Genomic DNA, 22,632 nt, shown 5'->3' on the forward strand with positions numbered 1-22,632 from the left:
CCTTTAAAATCATGAAAATGTCTGGGATCACATGTAGCGAGTAGGTGTGGATGGCCAGCCACACACGAGTGTGTTGCCATTTTGGTGTTATAGGGAATAATAGATTTCACGGAATACCCAAGAAAGAAAACAACAACAAAAACAACAAAAAACCCAAACAAAGAACGAACCTCCTGAAACAAAATGGAAATGATTTAAATATGTCACCCCCAAAGAGTGAAATCTCTGAGAAAGGAACTAGATCAAAAAAAGGGAAACCCTATGGTGAGTGCTGTAAAGTGTGTAAACCTGGCGATTCACAGACCTGTACCCCTGGGGAAAAAAATATATGTTTATAAAAAATAAAATTAAAAAAAAAAAGGGATACCCATCAAGCTCAACTTGTTTTCAGAAAGTTCCTAATTAAATTATGACAGCAAAATCCAACAGGTATAAAACAAATCTGATTTTAATAGCTATCAACCTCTTAGCTCTTGTTTTGGGACAGCTTTAATAAGGGCTCCCCCACTGTTTCATATTTTAGAATCTTTCTCTTAAGATAACATGGCAGGAATCAATAAGTTTATTTTAAATCTTACATCTAGAACAAGGTCATGCAAGGTCTTATGTCTTCAATAAACTGATTGTTTCAACCTGAACTTGTGTATTAGTGCTGAGGCGTGAACAAACATAGGGCTTTTCAACACCAATGCAGGGAGAGCAACGCACAATTAGATGTTGAGATTTCTAATGCTAAGTGAACAGAACTGAGATTTTAAAAATTAAAAATGTGACTGCTAACTTTTGCTCTCAAGGTACAGACCGTCACACACATAATTACAAGATTTACTGCTTAATATCCTCTTAACCACTGAAAGTGATTCTGTTTATGTTAGGAAAAAGAAGCCAAGTAGAAAGGTCATTATGTTGTGTCTGCAGTTCTCACTCCTAATATGTGAGTCTCATTTATAAGTAGAGGAAAAAATCAATAACCCTTTTAAGTTGCCTTGGATTCCAAGTGGAAAATGCTTTAACCCACTGCACTGTGGTGACTTAGAGCCACTGTGAGATATTATGCAATGTTGTTTCACCAAGGATCCCAGCTCACTTCAATAGCTCTTGATTGCATTGTTGAGTCTGTCTCGGCTGGTGAAGCAAATGAATGCTGTCACTGCTTCCTCAAAGTTTAACTCTTTTATTCATCAGTTGTTCTTTATCATTTTCTTGAAAGTTACTTTTGATTTTATAGAAGTCACCTGGAAGATTAAAGTGGTTTCAGAAACATAGTTCCAGCAGCCCACGAATGAAAACCTTCAGGCTCTTAATTTAATTATGTCCAATGAATATTGGCTAAGCACCAACTCTGTGTAACTTCTCACATATGAGGTGTAACAGCTGACAAGAAACGGGTAAGACAGTTCCTGTTTTCAACAAGCTTTAATTAACTGTGGAGAATGAATTAATAAAAATATCTACAATTTGAAGTCCTATATAAATGCCATATTAGAAGAGGGAAAAAAATGATGTCCTACACACGTCAAGTTACAGGGAAGTAAAGACTTTAGGAGCCTTGAGGGATAGATGAAAATTTGAAATGAAGAAGCAGGGAGATTGCTATTTGGGGGAAAGGCAATTGATTAGTAAAAATGAAGGCAGAATAAAGACCAGACCTTTCCCAAGCTATAGCCCAGGTAATAGAAACAGTTGAATTTGAAAAGTAGTTGGAGTCCAGGTTGTGAAGGATTTTAAATATGGTGCTTTCTTGGGAAAATGACTAATATGATCCAGGCAAAAGACAAGAAAGAAGATTGCTCTGCTAGTAGAGGAAGACTACTGACGTCTGTTAGTATTGGAAAGGAAGAACAAGGCAAGTAAAGATACAAAATAGATTAGACACAGGTGCTTTTGAAGTATATCACATGTTGGTTAATTAAAGATAGAACTATTTTCCTGGGACAAGTTCTGAATTTATCCCCCCAAAACGTGTGTTCTAATGCCACTTTCCATGAAATGTGTGAGTTTAGTGAGAGTGAGGAAATGCCTACATACATATGTACCAGCTAGTGGTGGACACTGTTCTGGATACTCTCCATGTTTCATTTCTTTCTTTCTTTTTTTTTTTTTTTTAAGATTTTATTTATTTATTTGACAGATCACAAGTAGGCAGAGAGGCAGGCAGAGAGAAAGGAGGAAGCAGGCTCCCTGCTGAGGAGAGAGCCCGATGTGGGACTCGATCCCAGGACTCTGAGATCATGACCTGAGCCGAAGGCAGAGGCTTTAACCCACTGAGCCACCCAGGCGCCCCTCCATGTTCCATTTCTAATAGCCACAGCAATTACTTAGGTAGGCATCAATAACTTCATTGTACAGATAAGGAGCTAAGGCAGAGAGTACAGGTAACTTGCAAAATGTCAGAGAATAGTTAAGTAGCAGGGTTGAGATTTGAGCCAAGTATTTCTGACCAAAGCCTGTGCTCGTCCAACTCGAGGTTTGAATCATTTCTTTCCTGCCTTGCCTTAACTCAACATCTTTTTGCCTATTCCTCAATATCTTAGCTTCTTTATTAATAAATTAGGGTAATGACTTCAAATTTGTTGGGTTGTTTAAATTAAAACGAGGGGCACCTGGGTGGCTCAGTGAGTTAAACCTCTGCCTTTGGCTCAGGTCATGATCTCAGGGTCCTGGGTTCGATCCCCATATCGGGCTTTCTGTTCAGCGGGGAGCCTGCTTCCCCATCTCTCTCTGCCTGCTGCTCTGCCTACTTGTGATCTCTCTCTCTGTCAAATCAATAAATAAAATCTTTAAAAAAAATAAAATGACTGTCTCAAAGTTAGTGCTCCATAAACTTACTTTTTGAAGGAGGATGAAATTAAGGAGATTGTAAAGAAGAATCTATAAAACTTGTTTAAATGATACTTCCTTGTCTTTAAAGTAAATGTTACTATTCATCAGTGATTAAAAAAAAAATTCTTTTATTTTAGTTCTAATAGCCACTCCATAACCCATCTTTAATTCATATCATTTTATTATCCCAGATTCTTTTTAATTTCTCTACCTCATCCCATATGTTGCATATCAAGTAATAACCCCACAAAATACCTGAATATGAACATGTGAATGTTCTGAGCAGTATAGTTTAATTTATCCTACATACCTTAAACAGTATAGTTTAACGTATTCTATATACCTTACTTTAATGTCCATTGGTGAAAGATTAGGTGACTCTGAATTGATTTGCCTTCCATTTATTTGTTTTCCATATGCTTTGACAAATAGGAGAAGGAGGTAAGGCTGAGTGTCTCCAGGTGGTTCTGGTAGAAAATTTGATGCAGACTGTGGAGCAATGTGTTAAATATATACATGCCAATAAAGATGTATTTTTTAATTGTAGTGTTTATGAAAAAATAAAAAGAATATGATGTACAACAAAACATAATTTATATAAATTAAAAATATGTGTATACAAGAAAGAAGCATTTTTAAAAAACACATACTAACACAACCATGTTAAACGCATTAGAATGTTTGCCTGTGGTAGAGGGGGAAGAGCCTGGGCTGTGGGAATATAATGGAATGATAAATAAAACAAGTGTGGGTTTGTGTGGGCCAATGCTGATAATGTACCATAAAATGAGTCCTATGATTAGTCAACCTTCTGCACCAGAGTCCTTTTGAAATTAGTAGGAGAATGGACTTCTGATGAAACTTTCAAAGAGAAGGGATCTAAGCTTGAGTCAAAGAAATTATCCTACATCAAAAAGTGGGAAGTATTTAAAAACGTAGTCTCTGATGACACAGGGGTAAACAAGAAACAGCAGCATGAAGATTAAGGATGTAAAACTATTTCTGGGCAGTCTCCATAGAACCTTACTTTTTTCCTGAATAATTTACTTTCTAAGTTCAAGTCTATTCCTTGTAAGCAGTAGGGTTCAGGAAGAAAGCAGGGATCTTTGGAATCAAGAATTGTTGGATTTACAGTGGAAAAAAGACAGTATCTCCAGTGAATGCTGCTGGGAAAATTTGTCAGCTATGTATAGAAGAATGAAACTCGACCATTCTCTTACACCAAACACAAAGATAAACTCGAAATGGTAAAGACCTCAACATGAGGCAGGAATCTATCAAAATGCTAGAGGAGAACATAGGCAGTAACCTCGTCAACATTGGCCACTGCAACTTCTTTCAAGACATGTCTCCAAAGGCAAAGGAAACAAAAGTGAAAATGAACTTTTGGGACTTCATCAAGATGAAAAGCTTCTGCACAGCAAAGGAAACAGTCAACAAAACAAAGGGCAACCCACAGAATGCGAGAAGAAATTTGCAAATGACATTACAGACAAAAGGCTGATATCCAAGATCTATAAAGAACTCTTCAAACTCAACATTCAAGGAACAGATAATCATGTCAGAAAATGGACAGAAGACATGAACGGACACTTCTCCAAAGAAGACATACAAATGGCTAACAGACACATGAAAAAATGTTCATCATCATTAGCCATCAGGGAGATTCAAATCAAAACCACATTGAGATACCACCTTATACCAGTTAGAATGGCCAAAATTAGCAAGACAGGAAACAATGTGTGTTGGAGACGATGTGGAGAAAGGGGAACCTTCTTACACTGTTGGTGGGAATGCAAGTTGGTGCAGCCACTTTGGAAAACAGTGTGGAGATTCCTTCAGAAGTTAAAAATGAAGCTTCCCTATGACCCTGCAATTGCACTATTGGGTATTTACCCCAAAGATACAGATGTAGTGAAAAGAAGGGCCATCTGTACCCCAATGTTCATAACAGCAATGGCCCTGGTCACCAAACTGTGGAAAGAACCAAGATGCCCTTCAACAGACGAATGGATAAGGAAGATGTGGTCCATATACACTATGGAGTATTATGCCTCCATCAGAAAGGATGAATACCCAACTTTTGTAGCAACATGGACAGGACTGGAAGACTGGAAGAGTGCTGAGTGAAATAAGTCAAGCAGAGAGAGTCAATTATCATATGGTTTCACTTACTTGTGGAGCACAAGAAATAATGTAGAGGACATGGGGAGATGGAGAGGAGAAGGGAGTTGAGGGAAATTGGAGAGGGAGTTGAACCATGAGAGACTATGGACTCTGAAGAACAATCTGAGGGTAGGAAGTTGGGTGAGCCTGGTGGTGGGTATTATGGAGGGCATGTATTGCATGGAGCACTGGGTGTGGTGCATAAACAATGAATCTTGGAACACTGAAAAAATAAAAAAAAAGAGAATTGTTGGATTTAAAATGCAGAGTTTATAGCTTCTTGTTGAAGACCAGATCATGCTACTCAATCTCTTAAAATTTGAGTGTATCCATACGTAAAATAACCACTTTGCTGTGTTGATGTGAGAAATAAATGAGTAAAATACTTAACTGTCTAGTAGAGGGCTAGGTCAAGATAAGCACATGATCAGTGGTAGTTTCTATATGCTTCATCTTTCCCAGACATTGCTACTCCTGGCATTCATTCAAAAACCCTGAATGAGTCACTACTTTGGTTTATGCACTGGATATACAAAAATGGAGGAGACATACCTATGCTTTCAACATCCTTGTAGCCTAGTGGAAAAAACAGAGTTAAACCAAAAATTATAGGTTGAGAAATACAATGATGAAGGTAAATACTGGGTTGTAGAGGGACAGACAGAAAGGGACTAAGAATCAGAAAACATATCTTGGAGGAGAAAACTCGAGTGCTATCATGTAGATTTAGTAAGAGATAGTAAGGATGCAAAATTCCAGAAGAAACCTTTTGTGTGAGGAAAAGTTCTAAACTCTATCTAGCTCATGGCCATTCCAGTTCATAAGAACTGGTAAATGAGTATTTTAGTTGGCCTTCTGTATAAGATATTATTTTCTGGAAAATTAATTGATAGTTACTGAATACTTAACTATGTGATAAAATTGCCTCCTGGCTTCCCCAAGCTGACCCATTTCCACACTTTCCCCTTTTTTATGTAACTTATTTCACTATGCTTTGCTAAGAAACTTCATGGGACAGTGTGGAGCTAATCTTGTTTTCCATAACGTTAAGATTTTTTTTTTTTTTAGAGCTTTGAAAACCTTGGGAACTATCTTTCTAAACTGTGATTTAATCCATATACATTTGTCCAGTGTTTGTGTTTCATGCTTCTTTTTGTTAAGTGAATATTATTTTAAGCATACACTTAAACATTTGTGTATATTTACACACACACACACACATGCATCTTTTTCCTTAAAAGGATAAAATAAGAAAGGCTATGTTTGGAGAGGGCGCTATAAACCCAATATATGATAGTGATGTTAAAAATTTTTCCTTTACAACTTCTACTGAAATGGCAAGACTTTCCTGAAACAACATTTAGTGTTTGTTTTTAAAACAAACCCACAGGTTTACTTTGTAAAAACTCATGAATGTTTTTTTATTCATCCCATATCCTTTTCAGGGTCATTCGATGCCAAAGGAAATATGATTAAGGCAGCTCAGGAAGAATCTTGGTCGGCAATAAAATACAATGGATATATCTTGTGGGGAGTTCAAAAAGGAGAATGCAAAAATCTGCATGGACATCCTTGGAAGAGCTAGTTATAGCTCTTAAACGCTTGTCAAATGATAACTCAGACTTTAAAAAATACGTTCACTTTCAGATGGATAACAATAACTTAAGTTTAGCTCCAAAGCTTCTGTTAAAAAAAAAAAACAAAACTAAGTCCTGAAATTTTTATAAAGCCCAGTGGCAATACTAAAGCTGATATTGACAAAACACTTAAATAGATCTATTCTGTGTGTGTTCACTTTCATGGTTTAGATAGTTTAAGATGTAGTTTACTCTGGGAGTTTTTCTCTCCTTGCCTTAAATATTGACTGACTTTGAAATAAAATATGTTTATGATGAAACCTATGGGAAAAGAGTTCTATTGAAAGCTGCCTCTCCATCCCCAGACTGAAGAATGCATCAGAGTTTAGAACTTGCTTTGATGTTAGTAGAAATGCTGCATACTGCAGAGAGAGATATGGGCATAAAGTGAACATGGTTAGAAAAGGAGAGGAGTATTTGGCGTCTAACGTTTTAAGGTGTACAAAAGACACAGAATAAATATCTTCTCCAAAACACATTCCAAACCACGTAAATCACATTGATTCACATATTTCACCTTCTCTTTGGAAACCTAAACTAATAGTTCTGAATTTCCCTACATGTTCAATGTGAATGTAAAGAGTACCACATCAAGGATGCATTCTGCAGATATCTGTTTTAATAACTCAGTTGATATGAACCAGTCAATGGTATTACCTGAGTGAAATACAATAAAAAAGGCAGATGATGGAGAAATGGAACAGACTAGTTTGAAAAGTCTCTGTCACGATTTGAGATTTTTTTTCCTTTTAAATAAAGACTTTTATTTGGAGAATTGTCAGAGTTTGCATATATTGTTGTCTCTTAAAAGTAGATTTGTAAGAGAAAGCAAATGCTATTTGCAAGTCTTTGTGGCTTTGCAAGAAAATAAATATTAATGATGTTGGCTACCTCAAGGAAAGAACATTAAGAATACCTTTCTTTGTTTATGTGTATTTGTTTCAGGCAAACTGTAAAGTTCACACATTCTCTGGAATGTCTGGATGGCCTCGCTAATGCCTGGCAAGTTTTCAAAGAATGTTGAGTGACATGCTTTTACCTTGGCTTTTTAGGTGCCTTCTTCATGTGCGCCCAAGTTCAACTTTGGCTACTAATCTTTCTTCAGCCTTGGGTTCAGCTTCAGTATTTGTGAAGCCAAATAGTGAATGCTTAATACCATGTCATTTTTTCATCTTCAGTTGATTTGCTCACAAAGGTTATCATCACATTCAGTTAATTTCAGGAACATAGGCAGATATATCATTTGATTTTATTTTTGACATCTGAATATGCATTTTAGATGGATAGAATATTCTCCATATCAGTTGGGGTGGAAAATAACCTTAAATGTTTTCTATGTTGAGAATCCATTAATCATTGAAAAGTATAGATATTTTTTCAAAGTTAAAATACATCACTAATTGATGGCACATAATGTGATTGAGAACTTCAAGTAAGTAAAGTAAGGGACTAGCATTTACAGCATTAAACTACTTTAATATTTTAAATTTGAAACTACTTACAGTTAGGACATTAGAACATGACTTTTTAAGAAAAATTTCTTGTTAATTTTTCACATCTTGTGAAAATGAATTATAAACAGAATATCCAACCAAAACATACTTTGTTCTCACTAATTAAACCTTAAGACAATAGCTTCTAAACAAATAGTTTAAGAAGATAATTCCTTCTAGATGTGAATATATGGAGACTAAACCTTCAATCAAGAGTTTGAATTCAACAGCAGAATGAAATAATGACTAATTCTGTACTTCTACTTTTCTCATTGCTTAGGTATTTCTGAGTCTTTCACAGTTTACATTACACTGAGTGTGAATGAAAATATATTTCCAGAATGGAAAAGCTTTATAGAAAGTGTCATGAATTTTTTCACTGATGGTATAGCAAGTATGAAGATTTATGTGTGTGTTCATACACATTAATTATATGTTCATAGAGTAACTGTTACCTACCATAATATAAGCAGATAACTGACCTTAAGTCAAAGCCAAGCTACATGAAATAATAGAGTTACAGAGGGTCCTCAACTTACTAGGGTTCGGCTTATGATATTTTGACTTTACAGTGATGCAAAAGCAACATGCATTCAATAGAAATTATCCTTTGAATTTTAAATTTGTTATTTTACCAAGCTAGCAATATGCAGTATGATGCTCTCATGATGCTGGGCAGTGGCAGCAAGCCACAGCTCCCTATCAGCCACATGAGGGTAAACAATAGTCTGTACCCATACGACTATTCGGTTTCTCACTTTCAGTACAGTATTCAATAAAATAACATGAGTATTAAATAGTTTATCATAAAATAGGCTTTGTGTTAGATGATTTTACCTGACTGTAGGCTATTGTTATTGTTCTGAGCACATTAAATAGTTTTGGCTAAGCTATGATGTTTGGAAGATAAAGTTTATTAAATGCATTTTCCAACTTAAAATATTTTCAACTTATGATAGGTTTATCAGGCTATAACCCTATTGTAAGTTGAGAAAGTTATTTTTCAATGACTTTTTAAAAAGATTTTATTTATTTATTTGACCGAGAGAGAGACTGCAAGTAGGCAGAGCTGCAGGCAGAGAGAGAGGGGGAAGCAGGTTCCCTGCTGAGCAGAGAGACTGATGTGGGGCTTGATCCCAGGACCCTGAGGTCATGATCTGAGCCAAAAGCAGAGGCTTAACCCACTGAGCCACCCAGGTACCCCTCAATGACTTTTCAGGTGTTCTTTACATATTATAAATATGTGCCAACAAATTGGTTAACCTAGAAAAAATGGGTAAATTCCTAGAGTTTTCTCAGACTGAAACATGACGAAAGAGAAAATCTGGATAGACCAATTACTAGTAAGAAGATGGAATCAGTAATCAAAATCCTCCCAACAAATAAAAGTTCAGAACCAGAGAGCTTCACTGGTGAATTCTACCAAGCATTCAAAGAAGAATTAATACCAGTCCTTCTCAAACTCTTCCAAGAAGTAGAGGAGAGAACACTTCCAAACTTATTTTACAAGGCCAGTATTACCCTGATACCAAAACCAGACAAGGACACCAGAAGAAAAGAAAATTACAGGTCACTATCCCTGATGAATCTAGATGAAAAAATCTTCAACAAAATGTTAGCAAACTGAATTCAAATACACATTAAAAAGATCATACCCAGTAATCAAGTGGTTTTTATTCCAGGGATACAAGGATGGTTAAATATGTGCCTATCAATCAATGTGATACACCACATTTGCAAAATGAAGGATAAAAATTATATGATCACTTCAATAGATGCAGAAAAAAAAAACAGTTGACAATAACCATTTGTGATAAAAACTTTCAACAAAATGAGTATGGAGGGAATATACCTCAATGTAATAAAGGCCACTTATGACAAGCCCACAGCTAACGTCATATTCGATGGTGAAAAGCCAAAGGTTTTCCTTTTAATATCAGAAACAAAACAAGGATGCCCACTCTCACCACTTTTAATTAACATAGAATTGGAAGTCCAAGTCACAGGAGTTAGGAACAAAAAAGAATTAAAAGTTATCTAAATTGGAAAAGAAGTAAATTTGTGACTATATGCAATGACATATTATATATACAAAACCCTAAAGACTCTGCCCCAAACATGTGACAACCAGCAAATAATTCAGTAAAGTTGCAGATATAAAATCAATATACAGAAATATGTTGCCTATCTGTACATTAATAGTGATGTATCAGAAAACAAATGAAAAAAATCTCATTTACAATTACATAAAAAAAAATACATAGGAATAAATTTAACCAAGGATGTGAGAGACTTATACATTGAAGACTGTAAGACACCAATGAGAGAAATTAAATAAGACACAAATAAATGGAAATATATTTGATGCTCATGGATTGGAAGAATCACAGTTGCTGAAATCTCCCTTCTACTCAAAGCAACTTACAGATTCAGTGCAATACTTATCAAAATTCCATTGTTTTTTTTTTTTATAGAAATAGAACAAATAATCCTAAAATTTGTATGGATGCACAAAAGGCCCTAAGTAGTAAAAGCAATCTTAGAAAGAACAAAACTGGAGACATGACACTCCTTGATTTCATACTCTACCACAAAGCTGTAGTAATCAAAACAGTATGGCATTGTCCTAAAAAGAGACAAATAGATCATGGAACAGAATAGAGATCCCAGAAGCAAATCCACACTAGATGGTCATTTAATTTACAACAAAGAGACAAGAACATGCAATGGGGAAAGGACAGTCTCTTCAATAAATGATGTTGGGAAAACTGGATAGGCACATGCAAAAGAATGAAACTGGGCTACTATCTTACACTATTTGTAAAAATTAACTCTAAACATATTAAAGATTTGAATATAAGACCTGAAATCATAAAACTCCTAGAAGAAAACATAGGTGATAAACTCCTTGACATATGGATTTTTGCTGATTCAAAAAACAAAGGTGGCAAAAAACAAGTAGAGCCATATCAAACTAAAAAGCTTCTGCACAGTAAGGAAAACCATCAACAAAATAAAAAGGTTAACCTACAAATGGGAGAAAATATTTGCAAATCATCTATCTGATGAGGAGTTAATATCCAAAACACTACAACTATAACTCAACTGCAAAAAAAAATTTTTTGATTAAAAAATAAGCAGAGGATCTTTTTCCAAAGAAGACTTACAAAAAGCCAGCAGATGCGTGAAAAAATGCTCAATATCTCTAAACATCAGGGAAATGCAAATCAAAACTACAGTAAGTTATTACCTCATACCTATTAGAATGGCTGTTATCAAAAAGGTAAGAAATAACAAAAGCTAGTGAGGATGTAGAGTGAAGGGAACCCTCCTGCACTATTGGTGGGAATGTAAATTGGTATAGCCATGTGGAAAACAGTATAGGATTTCCTAAAAAAAAAAAAAAAAAAAAAAGAATTACCATATGATCCAGGAATTCCACTTCTGGGCATTTATCTGAAGAAAATGAAAGCACAACTTAAAAAGAATATATGCATTCCCATGTTTATTGCAGGATTATTTATAATGGGCAAGATATAAAAACAACCTAAGTGTTCATTGATGAATGAATAGATAAAGAAAAGGTGGTATATGTTTGTAAGATAGAATATTATTAAGTCATAAAAAAGAATAAATCTTGCTACTTCCAGCAACATGAATAGATTTTGAGGGCATTATGCTGAGTGAAATAAGTCAAAGACAAATATCACATGATATCACTTATATTTGAAAAAAAAAAAAAAAAAGCTCATAGATAGTGAAAGCAGATTGGTGGTTGCCAGAGGTGGGAGATGAGGAGTGGGTGAAATGGGTAAAAGGAGTCAAAAGGCAAAAACATTCTGTTTAAAATAAATGTCATGAGGATGTAATGTACAGTGTTGTGACTATAGTTAATAAACTATTGCATAGTTAAAAGTTGTTAAGAGAGCAAAAATTTCCCATCACAAGGAAAAGAAAATTCTGTAATTATATATGACAGCTGATGACTTACTGTGGTGATTATTTCACAAAATATTCAAATATCAAATAATTATGTTGTAATCCTGAAAAGAAGCCACTGTTGTATGTGAATTATACCTCAGTGATTTTTTTAAAAATCCTGCTTGAACAAAGAAAACCTTACAGTATGCATTGTAGTGAACATTACCAATATAGCAACACATAACCAAGAGTTGCCCACGGAGTACAATGGCTAGAACCTGCTTGTGAAATGGGAAAATTGTCAATGTTTCTTACATGTTACCTGCAGTAAGGATCCACTTATTAGTCCTTTCTAGGACTGATGCTAAAATTGGCATATAGGTAAGGAGAGCAGAGCTACAGAGAGAAATTCTAAGATGATTTTGTTGCTTTGAAATCCAATTACACTGTTCCAGACCACATTTCCAGATCTAAGATTTAAGAGCAGAATTTTCTCAAGGGATCTTTTGAGGTTGCATACTCGTTTAAAAAGCATTAGAAATAAAAATGTAAGCAAGAGCTATAATTTTTTTTGAAATTTTCTTTTTTAACAGCCTTATTGAGATAAAATTCATCTATCATGTCATTCACCCACTTAGAGTTTATACTTCAGTGGGTTCTAGTGTAGTAGCTGACTTGTGCAACAATCGCTAAAGTCGATTTTAGAACATTTTCATTACCCCAGCAAGAAACCCTGCACCCCTTAGCTGTCATTCTCCAGCCCTCCAGCCTTCCCTCTGGATCCAGGCAACCCCTAATCTGCTCTTTGTACAGATTTGCCATTCTGGATATTTCATATGAATAGAGTCATATAATAAATGGCCTTTCATAACTGACTTCATTTTAGCATAATGTTTTCAAGGTTTATGTTGCAACATGAATCAATACTTCATTTAAAAGAAATAAGAAATAATATTCCATTGTATGAGTACAGCACATTTTGTTTATGCGATATTAGCTGGGAAATACTTGGTTGTTTTCACTCCTGAGCCATTATGCTTAATGATGCTATGAACATTTGTTTACAGGTTTTGTGTGGACAAATTTTCATTTTTCATGGGTTTATACCTAGAAGCAGAATTGCTGGTCATATGGTAATTCTCCATTAACATTTTGAGAAGCTGCCAAAATGTGTTCTGAAGTGGCTGCCATTTTGTTTCCACCAGCAATGTAGGAGAGTTCTGATTTCTTCACATCTTACCAGTACTCACTGTCTTTTTTAGCCACTCTTATAGGTGTAAAGTGGCAGCTCATTGTGGTTTATATTTGCATTTCAATAGTGATAAGTAGTGTTGAGCATCTTCTGATGTGTTTATTGGGTATTTGTATTCATTCTTGGGGGAATTATCTATCCAAATCCTTTGCTCATTATTCTAATTGGGTCATTTGTCTCTGTATTGTTGAATTGTTTAAGTGTTTTTTGTATATTCTGGGTACAGGTTCCTTAGCAGATACATGATTTGCAAATATTTTCCCACATTTTATGGATGTCTTTTACTTTATTGATGTTCTTTGACATCAATAATATTGTATTATAATCATCAAACTTGCTAAGAGACTCAATTATTCCGGCCACTGAAAAGAGATGATAATAATGTGATGTGATAGAGGTGCTGATTATCACTGTAATGGCAGTCATACTACAATATATAAATGCAACAAATTAACATGTTGTATACTTACATTTACACAATGTTCATATCAAATATATTTCAATAAATAATAAATTAAAAATTAAGAAAATTAAAAGATGTTTTTTGAGGCACATAATTTTTTTTAAGAACTAGTTAGTAATCTGAAGAGGCACATAAATTTTTAATTTTGATATTGCTTATACTTCTGAAGTCATATATAAGAACCCATTGCTTAATACAAGGTAAAAAAGATATATTTCTATATTTTATAGTTTTAGCTCCTATATTGAGTGTGTAATCCATATTGAGTTTAGTTTTGTGTGTCTTGTGAGATATTCTAACTTTTCTATGTGGATATCCAATTATCCTAGCATCAATGACTGAAAATATCCTTTCCTTATTAAATTGTTGTGGTACCTATGCCACAAATCAATCGACAATAAATGTAAATTGTTGAACCTAACAAAATAGGTTTATTTCTGGATTCTCAACCTTATTCCTTTTATATATTTTACTTATATTATGTATTTATGTATTTTGTATATATATTAATGTAGGAACGACCTTAGCATTCAAAGCCAATGGCCAAGAAAGAATTCTTGAGACATCTTCAGTGCAAAAAGGTAGTTTTATTAAAGCAAGGGGACAGAACCTGTGGGCAGAAAGAGGGGTCCTGGGGTCATGAGGAGTGGGCCATTATATATTTTCAAGCTGGGAGGGGGTTAGGGATAGCCTAAGTTTCAAAGGAATTTTGGAAGCAAGATTTCCAGGACCTTGAGGGGCAAAGTATTGTTGGGAAAAGGTCATTTATTACTGTCTAATAAAACCTTAGTCATGAGACCCTTCAGATATAGATCAGTGGTTCTTATGCTCGAGAGATGATTGCCAACATGTATCTGTGGGGGTAGAGATAAAGGAAGTTTCCAAAGGAATTTTTATACATGAAAATCGACTTATAGCATTCTGGTGGGCTAAGATTGCCTTTTGCCCTTAGCAAAGTATTAATATCAAGGCAGGTGAGTCTCTAGAGGAATGTCATTCTGCCTATTTCAAGGACTTGTCAATGGGCTACAAATAGTAAGGAAATGTAATAATTTTTCTTCTGCTTTTGTTTCCCAAATCATATATATTATATATCTACACACACACATTATATATATTTTAGGTATTTATGCCAGTACCACACTGTCTTGATTATTCTAATTTTGTAATAAGTTCAAACCAGGAAGAATGAGTGTTCCAAGTTTTTTTTTTTTTTTTTAATTGTTTTACCTGTTCTAGGCCTGTTGCATTCCCATCTGAATTTGAGAATTAACTTCTCAGTTTCTGTAAAAAAAACGATGAGACTTTGATAGGTATTGTATTGAATCTGTAGATCAGTTTGAGGAGTATGATCATTTTAACACTATCAAGTCTTCCAGTTTTGATGTCTTCCCATTTATTTAAATCTTTTACTTCAACAATGTTTTGTGGTTTTCAGTGTATAAGTCTTGTACTTCTTTTGTTAAAGTTATTTCTAAGTACTTTGTTCTTTTTGATTCTATTGTAAATGGAATTGTTTTCTTAATTTCATGTCTTGAGTATTCATTGTTAGTGTATAGGAATGCAATGGCTGTTTGTATATTGATCCTGAAATCTATCTGAACTCATATATTAGTTCTAACAGTGTGTGTGTGTGTGTGTGTGTGTGTGTGTGTGTGTGCATGGGCATGAGTACACAGCACGTGTGTAAATTCCTTAGGATTTTCTTTTTTTCATACAAGATCATATTATCTGTACATACAGTTTTACTTCCTTCCTTTCAATTTGAATGTCTTTTTATTACTTTTAATTACCTAATTGCCTGTATTTTTCTTTCATGGTTTTTGGTCAGTTGTTTGCCCTAATTGGTATTGCTGCTTCAGGCAGCTGTGATGTTATATAATTGCCCAAGATTTCACTTATTTTCCCTTTTCTTTTTCTTTTCTTTTCTTTTCTTTTCTCTTCTTTTCTTTTCTTTTCCTTTTTTTCCTTTTCTTTTTTTCTTTTTCTTTCCTCTCCTCTTCCTTTTTTCTTTTCTTTCCGGTTTTGTTTTTAAAGAAATGCCCTGGAGAAAGTGCTTTTCACACCGAGGGGGGTCTTGGTATAGTCAAATGAAGAGAAACCCTGTGAATAGGACTTGCTGCCTCCTGATGGCACAAGGGAGAAGAATGAGGCATGAACAAGCCAGCTGCAAGAGAATGGGAGCAGGGGGCGACAGTAGAAAGGACTGTTGCCCCGAAAAATTCCTCAGTCTCATACTTATTAGAAAGTGGGTAAGAACCAACAAAGAAGCCAGAGTAGATTACACATTGACCATGAGTCTTGTAGATATGTAAGAAGAAAGGCAAAATATGTCTGGTCACGTAGTACATGACCTGTAGTGGGCTAGCCCAAACTAAAGGATTTCTGACTAACTGCTGATGCTCTGGGGAAGGGGAGATAATGGAAAAATGAAGCAGGTGGCATTCGGCCTTGAGTGAGCAGGGCATCCCCAGCTGCTGGGTCTCAAGGATGTCTATCGTCCTCTCCCCCAGAGGCCTGTTGCCAGTACATGTTTTTCTAAAGCTATAGCTAAGCATGCTTGGTAACTAGTATAAGTTTTCATAGATTATATTTTAAGCAGTACGTTGTTCTGAGGGATGGTTACAGGACTTCTCAGGGAATTACCTGATAGTTCAATTACTGAAAGTTCTCTGATGATGCAGCTTTGGGGGAGACTCCAAACTCCGTCTGCATCTATCCCATTGATTGTTAATCTACTGTTTTCACAGCTACCATGTTTGAGAGTCTTGCTGATTTCCAAGGTTTTCATGGATCTGGGGAAAGGAGACTGGGAATAGGGTAAGTGAAAGTGCCACAAAACCCACCACTGTTCTTAACCAAGATTCAGCAATTTTTCTTGATATATGCTCCCTGAATTATTGTAAGCATTTGGTGAATTTCTAGATTTCTGAAAAAGTTGATTTTGACAGTTTATCCACTGTTTTTATGTCTATAAAAAGGAATCAAATTTTGAAGTTTACTCAGCCATTCCAGAATTGCTTGTCTTTGAAGGTTGTTATTTTAAACCTGCTTCTGGAAATAATCTGAAGGCATCCAGGGTATTGCAGAAAGCTTTAATGTGTGGGATCGCCTCAGTGATGTTGCATTGCTACCATAAACCAAATGCTGGAGTCCACAAATGAAAAATAAGTGCTTGTTATTTCATATGAAAAGAAGGTAATGCTGAATAACCTGGGGTGACTTCAGCAGCAGCAGCAGCAGCAACATATATAGTAAGAGAGTGAGCCAAAAACTGTCTTGTTTTTTTGTGACCTCAGCTGAAAGGGAGCATATGTTTAGCTTCATAATGCACATTACTGTGCCTACAGTAGCGATCTAACTGTTCAGTATGTCGGAAAATAATTGTTCTTGCATGGTCATGTCAAAATTCAGAACTCTGACCAGTGAAATTTTAATAATAAAATTTTAATTTTATTTATTTAATTTTAATAAAATTTCTGATTTTTTTCTTTACTCTGGAAGTTTGTCCTGTGTTGTTATTATTTGACATTGGCTTTATCTTCAAATACTGACTTTAACACTTGCTCATTAAGCATTCTTCTAAGTTATTTTTCATTATACCTTAACTTTCTAACTACAAAATATTATAGCCCAGTAATTGCGTTCTATAGATTTTTCAGAATTATATACTTGTTTTATATAATGGCAAAGATAATAGGAAGTATTTTTTTTAAAGATTTTATTTATTTATATGACAGAGATCACAAGAAGGCAGAGAGGTAGGCAAAGAGAGGGGCAAGCAGGCTCCCTGCTGAGCAGAGAGCCCAGTTCAGGGCTCCATCCCAGGACCCTGAGATCGTGACCTGAGCCAAAGGCAGAGGCTTAACCCACTGAGCCACCCAGGTGCCCCAGTAGAAAGTATTCTTAATGTGACAACATGCATCTTGTGAGAAGAACTATATGGAAGGGTGGGAAGTAAAAGTTTGCTGCAACGTTTCCTGGCATGTGTTTTCCAAACTTGTAAGCCCTTAGGAAAATTAAGAAGAACAGTAGGAGGTAAAAGAGAGTTTGGGTTTCAAGATAGAGCAATAGCAGTATCTGGCATTAACTTCTACTTTTAAATAATTTTTAAAAATTTCAGAAAATCCTCGTGAACGGTACAGAGAATTTTGGTACAACCTTATAAATGTCAACTTTATGTGTCAAGTTGACTGGGCTAAGAAATGCCCAGATAGCTGGTAAACATTATTTCTGGGTGTGTCTATGAGGGTATTTCTGGAAGAGATTAGCATTTGAATCAATGGACTGAGTAAAGAGATCTGCCTGTACTAAAATATCTATCACCCAAGCTGGTGAGTGCTTGAAAAGAACAAAAAAGTGGAAGAAGAATAAACTCTCACTCTTTCTGCTGTTGAGCTGGGACATCCATTTACTCCCACTTTGGAAGTCAGAGTGCCTAGTTCTTAGGACTTTGAACAAGGACTAAGAGCTGCATTACCGGTTCCTCTGGTTCTTGGACCTTCATTTTTTTTTTTTTCCTTCAAGATTTTTATTTAAGTTCCAGTTAGTTAACATGCAGTGTAATATTAGTTTCAGGTATAGAATTTAGTCATGGTCCTTCAGACTTGAGCTCAATTATCCCACTGGTTTTCTTGGTGCTCCAGTTTGCAAATGGCACAGCTCAGCCTCCATAATTTTGTGAGCCGATTTCCATAATAAATCTCCTCTTATGTATCTATTTATAAGCTATTGGTTCTTTTTTCTTTGACTAATCCTGCCTAACACAAACCTTTACCTGTATTCTACAATTTTTAGACCTTTACATTTCCTTCTCTGTTTCTTTCTGTCTTGAGCCATTTGTGAATAAGTTGCAGATACAATGACCTAGATTCCCCAAATTTTCAGTGTTTCCTAAAAGCAACGGCACTGTCCTTCATAACTCTAATGTACCCAATAAAATAAGGAAATTAGCCAGAATACAATACTATCATCTAACCTCCACGCATATAAATTTTACCAGTTTTTCTGATAATTCCCTTTATAGAGTAAAATATTTTTTTTTTCTTTCTGTTCATTTCTTTTCTGGTCCATAAACCAATCCAGATGACACATTGCATTTAGAGGCCATGTGTGTTTAGACTTGTAAGGACCTATTTAGAAACTGTGCCTGCTCCCCTTCCCCCAGGGGATTTACTTGGAGACAAGTCCCAGAAACCAGCTTCAGGTAACAAAGCCTAGATACAAGGGTGGGTCAGGCCAGGTGGAGACCTCTGATGGGGGGGGGGGGGGCTGCTGCATACTGTCTCCCTGGTTACCAAGGAGTATGGGCCCCGCCCTTTGGGACCCTTTTGGGTGCCAATCCCAATCAAGGTATAATAGGCTGGTTCAAATGTCTACTAGGGTAAATTGTAACTTAATTGGTCACCTAGCATCACTGTGGAGTTTCCTGTGTGTGTTACAATCTCATTGGCCACCTGTGCATGGCCAGGCCCGACAGCATGGCCTTTTCCCTTAAAAGCTAGTCTGTGAAACAGAGAAGGGTCGCCCTCTCTTGTAAGAGGTGCGTCCCCAAACGTTCGGTTAGATTCTTGATGCTTGGTGCGAAATAAAGCTTTGCTTGACCTTCGCTTTGTATAAGTCTCGCTCCTTTAATCACGGACCCATTATTGGGGTATCCAATTTTGGGGGACCCAACAGACTCTTTCAATCTTTCTTTATCTTTTATGGCCTTGACTTTTTTTTCTTAAGATGTATGTATTCTATGTTTTCTTCCTTTCTTTTTTTAAAGATTTTATTTATTTATTTGACACAGAGATAGAGAGACAGTGAGAGAGGGAACACAAGCAGGGGGAATGGGAGAGGAAGAAGCAGACTTCCTGCTTAGCAGGGATCATGACCTGAGTCAATGGCAGACACTTAAGGAATGAGCCACCCAGACGCCCCTCTATGATGTTTTCTTATAATTTATTTCCAGCTGTGCAATTTGGGAATACCACAAAAGTAATATAGTGTTCTTCTTAGTCTGTCTTATTGGAGGGCATACAGTTTGTCCTATAGTTAGTAAGATTAGTTTTTACCACTTGTTTAAAATTGTGTCTGCCAAATTTTTCCTTTCTAAGCTTAATAAATATCTTGTACTTATACATAAATAAAAAATATTTTGTGGGAGGATACTTTGTGACTATGTCAATATCCTGTTTTGCATCAAACATTGATCTACTAATTTTAGCATCCACTGATGATTCTTCCTGAATTGCTTCTTATGATGATGATCATGGAATGGTGATTTTCTAATTTCACTATGCCTTCTATAATTGTTAGTTGCCATTCTACTATAAGGTACATATTTCTCTTCTATTTTTAATTTTCAATGGGCTACAATAAATTACTATCACTATTTATTTTGATATTAATTTTTTCCCAGGGTTAGTCAGTGGGACCATCTTAAGGTCAACTTCTCTATGCTTTTTTTTTTTTTTTTAAGATTTTATTTATTTGTTTGACAGAGAGGGAGAGAGAGATCACAAGTAGGAAGTGAGGCAGGCAGAGGGGGAGAGGGAAGCAGACTCCCTGCTGAGCAGAGAGCCCAATGTGGGACTCTATCCGAGGACCCTGAGGTGATGACCTGAGGTGAAGGCAGAGGTTTAACGCACTGAGCCACCCAGGCACCCTCAACTTCTCCATTCTTTTAAAAAGTCCCTATCAATCCTTCAATAAGCTCCCTTTTATTCTGGCATAACAGAATGTTTTAGGTTAATCTTACATTTTCCTAGCTAAAGCCCCGGAAACATTTTGTTGTTGTTTTTTTAATTGGAGAATGGATTTAGAAACCCCCATCTGGGAACCAAGTGTGTGTTTGTTACCTATAGGGTGACACACAAATGCACTTACACATTATCTGTATCTATTTCTATGTAAAAACCATATGTTCACATGAGTACCTCAGATTTGCTCTAGCTTTGTCCCCTTTAATGTTTGTACCTTCTTTACCTAACAGTAGAACCCTAACACTTATTATTCTGAATAGATTTACTTATTTCTTCAATTTGCCTGTGTTTTACCAGTCCTGCAATGCTCTGGACTGTTTCCTTAGTGTTAGCTTTGGGAAACATGCCGGTTATGCTAACTAAATATTCCTCTCCAGCTCAGAAGCCAGGGACTCACGCCATAGCATAGGTGAGATACCACAGGAAAGGGGAAGGGAGGGAGTTAGCTAGAGCATTGTGAAGAAACAGTTTTCTCACAGACTCATACAATTATGGCATTAATGAAGTGAGAAAAAGAAAACTGACTATGTGGTGATTCTAGTAAGAAGAACCAAAGACAACCTTTCAAAGTGACTGGCTGCCAATCAAAGCATGGATGCTGAAGAGAACCGATCGTCCTGGAGTAGCCATGTAGTCAGGAATAAGGACTTGTCTATTAAGAGAAGTGATTGCTATAACGCCTTGGTGCTGAATCAAGATACCAGGACTATAGAATGTCCTGAAGGATGGGAGAAAGGCTGAGTATCTGAAGGGAAAGGGACTTGGAATCAGAAATAACATTGACTTGCAGAAAAGAAAATACTTTTTCTTGAGCACTCAAGTTTAGGATTGAGATATATAGCTACTGCATATGGAAATGATTTAAGATAACCATGCAGATATAAAAGAAGGGAATTAAATATTAATATGTAACTTGCAATACTGTTAAAAATTATATGACTAGATTTTCTATGACAAACTACAGAATTAATGAAATTATTACATACTTGTCATAGGCTTGTGAAATCAGAAGATATTTTTTACTTCAACTGCCTTTAAAGATTTTTATATATAATATCAAATCATCTACTTTTTTAGGATAGCTTTCAAATTTTGTGAAAAATTTAAGAAATTCCATTATGATAAATTAAATGATAGATTTTTTTTTTTTTTTTTGCAATGACCTACACATTCAGAAGTCTTTCTTTGCCCTTTGTAAATCATAATCCTAGACCAAGTTCCCAGATGGGAACCACCATCCTTTGACATCACCTTGATAAATGCTCTATATTATGCACATCTCCTCTGCCTCTGTCAACATCAGGAACGGACACTGGCCTGTAGAATCTATTTTTGTCAAACAAGCTTCTCATTTGCTTTGCTTGTCACAGCAGGCTATCGTGAACTTCTTTTTGCTGACTCTGCCTTTTCCTTCTTGTTCTGCATAATGTACACACAATATGTCCCAGACATTTTAACAGTAACAGAATTTGAATCACAAAACAATATGAAAAAGTATGTTCATATCCTATTGCTTTGACCTAACCTTGCAGATTTGTTCTCTGCTGTTCCAAGTATCCACCTTGCTTCCTACAACCTGCTTTCTTTGCTCATGTAATTCTTTCCCAAGCAATGAAATTTTGATTGTCATGCCTCAACTGTTCTTTCAGACCTTCCTTAAACCCTATTTTCTGAGAAGACGTTCCAGATCCTTTCCACGTAAATTATTATTACTTTTTCCTTTTGTGGTTCTTTCATCACAATTTGTACCACTCATGTAGCACTTACCTTATTCTTTGGATTATAATTACTTTGGTAAATACAGCTATGGGGAGGCAAATGCTAAAGCTTCAGAGGAAAACCAGGTATGATTTCATGACATAAGACTTTGAAAAGGAGGGCTAATTTTTGTGTACTTTCACAAATGGCTTTGATGAAGAGGAATTCTCCAGGAAGGACATAAAGAAATGAACATGATAGCACGAATTCAAGCGTGCCGAACAAGAAACAGAAAACTTTTCTACTAATTGTTGTTAGGAGAGAATTCTCCATGGGTGTGTCATTTATACACATCTTGCAAGTAGAGGCATTCAGTTTTTTTTTTTTTTTTTTAAAGATTTTATTTATTTGTCAGAGAGAGAGAGTGAGC

The 22,632-nt window shown here is 35.7% G+C and overlaps 1 pseudogene; it reads right to left on the reverse strand.

The window, feature by feature from the left end:
- The window catches only part of LOC116879624, a 36,883-nt pseudogene that overhangs the window by 13,020 nt on the left and 1,231 nt on the right, over window positions 1–22,632 (reverse strand).

This window comes from Lontra canadensis, unplaced genomic scaffold (genome assembly GCF_010015895.1).
Source record: "Lontra canadensis isolate GAN:19392208 unplaced genomic scaffold, GSC_riverotter_1.0 scaffold62, whole genome shotgun sequence".
In the NCBI taxonomy this organism is placed as follows: Eukaryota; Metazoa; Chordata; class Mammalia; order Carnivora; family Mustelidae; genus Lontra; species Lontra canadensis.